The sequence below is a fragment of the Podarcis vaucheri genome (assembly GCF_965113315.1).
Source record: "Podarcis vaucheri genome assembly, chromosome: 5".
Taxonomy (NCBI): Eukaryota; Metazoa; Chordata; class Lepidosauria; order Squamata; family Lacertidae; genus Podarcis; species Podarcis vaucheri.
Window position 1 is genome coordinate 49,505,636 of NC_138763.1, and position 3,583 is coordinate 49,509,218.

Consider the following 3,583-nt stretch of genomic DNA (forward strand, 5'->3'; position numbering starts at 1 on the left):
AGAGCTTTTTCAGCTAAAATTTCATCACAGGGACCTTCCAAAGTTTCACCGCATATGTCAGTAAATACAAAATAAAAATTATGGTCTTTCTTCTGGTTTTTTGCTATCTCTTGAATATATTTCAACAAAATCATTTGTGGCTCTTCTGGTGGGCCTGATCTTGGTCCTATCAGTTGTCACACTCATTTACCAACAGTTTGATTTTAGGACAATCTTACCTAACATGCATATATGTTCTTTTCAGAATTATTAGGAAAGGGCAAGCTTCTAATATCCAACATGAACCTCCCTTGAACCTAGAATCCATTGTCAAGAGACGGCAAGAGTTTGCTAAGGATGGATATTTCAGAATCTGACATCCAGCTTCACTTCAACAGCCTGTTTATTCTGCTCTGAGATGTAAACTCAATGCAAAGCAGCAAGGCACCCAAGGCTTCTCAAAGTCTAACGCAACCACACGCATCACAAGCATTTGTCTGAGGGGTGAAAAAGTCGGTAGATAGCGGTGTCCTATGTCATATTGCCAGATGACACACGGCATCATATTCCTTGCTATAATGTACAGTGGCACAAGTGCTCAGAAGTAATGGAGAATGTCTCACTTCATGTCAGAGAAAGCAGTGAGCAATTTATCTGCTGAGCATCATACATTTAGCTTAATGGCTCTGTCATGGCCCTCATTGCATCTGACATCCCAGCCACAGTACGGCTTTATTGTGAACCAGGTCTTCCTACTGTCTGCATGCCGAATAACTAGCACAGCTGCATCCTGCTAAAAGAACAATAGAGAACATATGAATTCTGTTCTTCAGCTCCTCCCTCCAATTCTGCAAGCAGTTCCATTCCAAAATTTCACTGAACAGTTTTCAAACCAGGGAGCTGTGAGAATCTTTTAATTAAGCAAGAAACCTTCTTTTGCTCTTGATCATATTTCTGTGCAAATATTGCAATTTTGCCAGAAGTACTGTAATTTTATTTAGAGGTCTCTAAAGCCTGCAGTGCCATGAAATAAACTACTGACAATTTAAGCCTTCCTTCCTCTTTTTTTGGTGTCGATTTTATTATAATGTAATAACTTCAGAAACAAGACTACACTACGTCTCACATCAGAATACACATATTTCATAACTGAGGAAAAAGCTTTAAAATTCGGGGTGTTTCTTTCTGGATTGTGGAAAAAATGGGTAGGAATTCTAGAAATTTGCTGCTAGACTGGTAGAAGCAGACAGTGATTAGGCAGAAGCTACTTTGGTACTCAAAGCTGGAAACTTTGAACTTTAAACATTGCCTCTTTTTGCAGCACTATTTGAAGTCCTTTATTTTGTCTGTCCTGAATCCAGGGGCGGAGGGAGGGGGTGCGGTGAAGGTGGGCCACCCCGGGTGTCACCACTGGGGGGTGACAAAATGCCGGGCGGCACTCACCGCGGGGCCTGCAGTGCACTCGAGCCACGTGTCTCTCCTGGGAGTGACGTGGTGGCTTGGGCACCCGCAGACTCCACACTGCCCCAAACTGTCTGCCCGCCGCCTCCCCCTCAGCTGTGGGGCGGCTGAGTGGGAGGAGGCAGGCAGACTCCTCAGAGGCCCCATGGAGCATCCTGCCCCGGCTCAACCTGCCCAGCGGGCAGCTGGCCCCTCTGGGCACAGGGCACGCATGCTGCCCCAGGCACCCGATTGGCTTGCTCTGCCACTGCCTGAATCTTCCAACAGTTGTGGTATGTAAGATTAGTCACCACTACTGGACCGGCCTTCTGACTGCAGTGGGGCTTCCATTTACCAGGAGACAGATGAGACAGGGCGGCAGCAGGTGTAGATGGAGCACTGCAGCAGCAGTACTGCACCTCACACATTGCAACTGCAGTGATGATGATGATGATGATGATGATGATGTATTAGATTATGGAAGTGATAGTCTGGTCCAGGGGTTGGCAAGGTTTACCTCACCTGGGCCAGTTCACTCCTGCAGAGATCGCTCCATGGGCCGGATCGCGTCTGAGCATGCGCAGATGCAATTTCCAGCAGCGCAGAAGTGAGTCCCCGCTCCGCGCTGTGTTGGTTTAGCACAGCACACGGGGACTGGCCGAGTGTGCGGCTGAGTTCAGGGGTGGCTTGTGGGCCATTTAAACAACCCCCGTGGGTTGCTTGTGGTCCATGGGCTACAGGTTGCCAACCCCTGGTCTGGTCAGCCTGGAATAATGGACAATGGTCAGGAATGATACAGAAGTTTGGATGGCCCACCCTTGCCCTACAGTCTAAAATCCCAAATAGGAGATACTAGTACTTAGGAATGAAGCTTCAGAGGTGTTCATGTACATGTTCATAGATGCTCCTATTTATACATGATCATACAGCTGCTGAAATCTGCCGTTTTCTATGGTTAAAAACTCTGAAACTTAAAATAGGACTGAAACCTGGAGTTTTGTGAAACTTTGCTCACATTGAGCCCCATTCTTGAAAGTGTGCCATTTCTTTAATCTCTTTTTTTCTCTCCTCTTTTTTGTTTTGCAGAAATCCATTACAGAGGGAGAGTTATTTACAAGGAGCCCTGGCAAAGAGTCCGGAGAAAGCTGTTAGCCAAAAATAGTGCTTAATAGCAGGATGCATAGAGCTGCCACAAATGCCTTTGTGGAAAGTGCTACACACAGAAGCAGGGCTGTTTCCACCTCCTGTAAGATTTATAAGCTGAGCTGTCAATATGAGACTTTTATTAGGGTGGGTTCTCATCCTTTATGTCAAGCACATTAATGGCTTCTTATCCCTGAAGTTTCTAATCACCCCTATTGGAAAGAAAATTTATTGCTAACCTATTAGTTCTATTTTAATGTCCCAAAAGCATATTATTTGTGCATTTGAAGATCAACCATCAATAAACTCTTCCCCCCACCCGTTGGGACAGTTACTTAATGGGATTAAAAAGAATTAATCCATTTGAATTAAAATTGAATGGTTATATTTAACCTCAACAAACATTCACAGAAGGTTAATGTAAACTGTTTATATGTAATATGATCTAGATTCCCTTCACATACACTCGTGCCATTCCTAAAAGATGGATTACTAGGTCTAATTTGTGTTCATGGCTGCAATAACACTTAGGTTTATAACAGTGACAGTACAATCCTATACATGGCAATTCAAAAGTAAGGCCCATTAAGTTTGATGGGGCTTACTGACAGGTACTGTCACCTAAGGCTGTAAATCAGTACCCACTTACTTGGGAGTAAGCTCCCTTGAACTAATAGGACTATAAGATTGTGTTGTAAGGGTACAGTCCTTAAACACACTTACTTGGAAGCAGATACTCTTGAATTCAAGTAGATAGGGTTGTGCTATAAATAATACAATATCATAAACCACACTGAAAAAAGCAAAAAAAGCCTCCCCTTTAGCACACAGTAACCCTAACCCAACATGGTACCCATGGGCAACTCCCTCTGACTCTCCCCAATCCCCTGTGTCTACCACTGGCCCTCCCATTTGTAATAAAAAAAATTTGGGGTGCTTCTACTTAATTGTGGCAGGTGCTAGGCTGGTTGTGAAGTGAAATGCAAGCATCCAAGCAGCCTAACCTTTTCCAAGTTATTTG

The 3,583-nt window shown here is 44.3% G+C and overlaps 1 long non-coding RNA gene across 1 annotated transcript in view; it reads left to right on the forward strand.

The window, feature by feature from the left end:
• The window catches only part of LOC309533722, a 39,152-nt gene extending 35,838 nt beyond the window's left edge, over positions 1-3,314 (forward strand). The window contains exon 4 of the long non-coding RNA XR_014220434.1: positions 2,506-3,314. This is a non-coding gene — a long non-coding RNA (uncharacterized lncRNA). The remainder of the gene's footprint in view (positions 1-2,505) is intronic.
• The last annotated feature ends 269 nt before the right edge of the window (positions 3,315-3,583 follow it).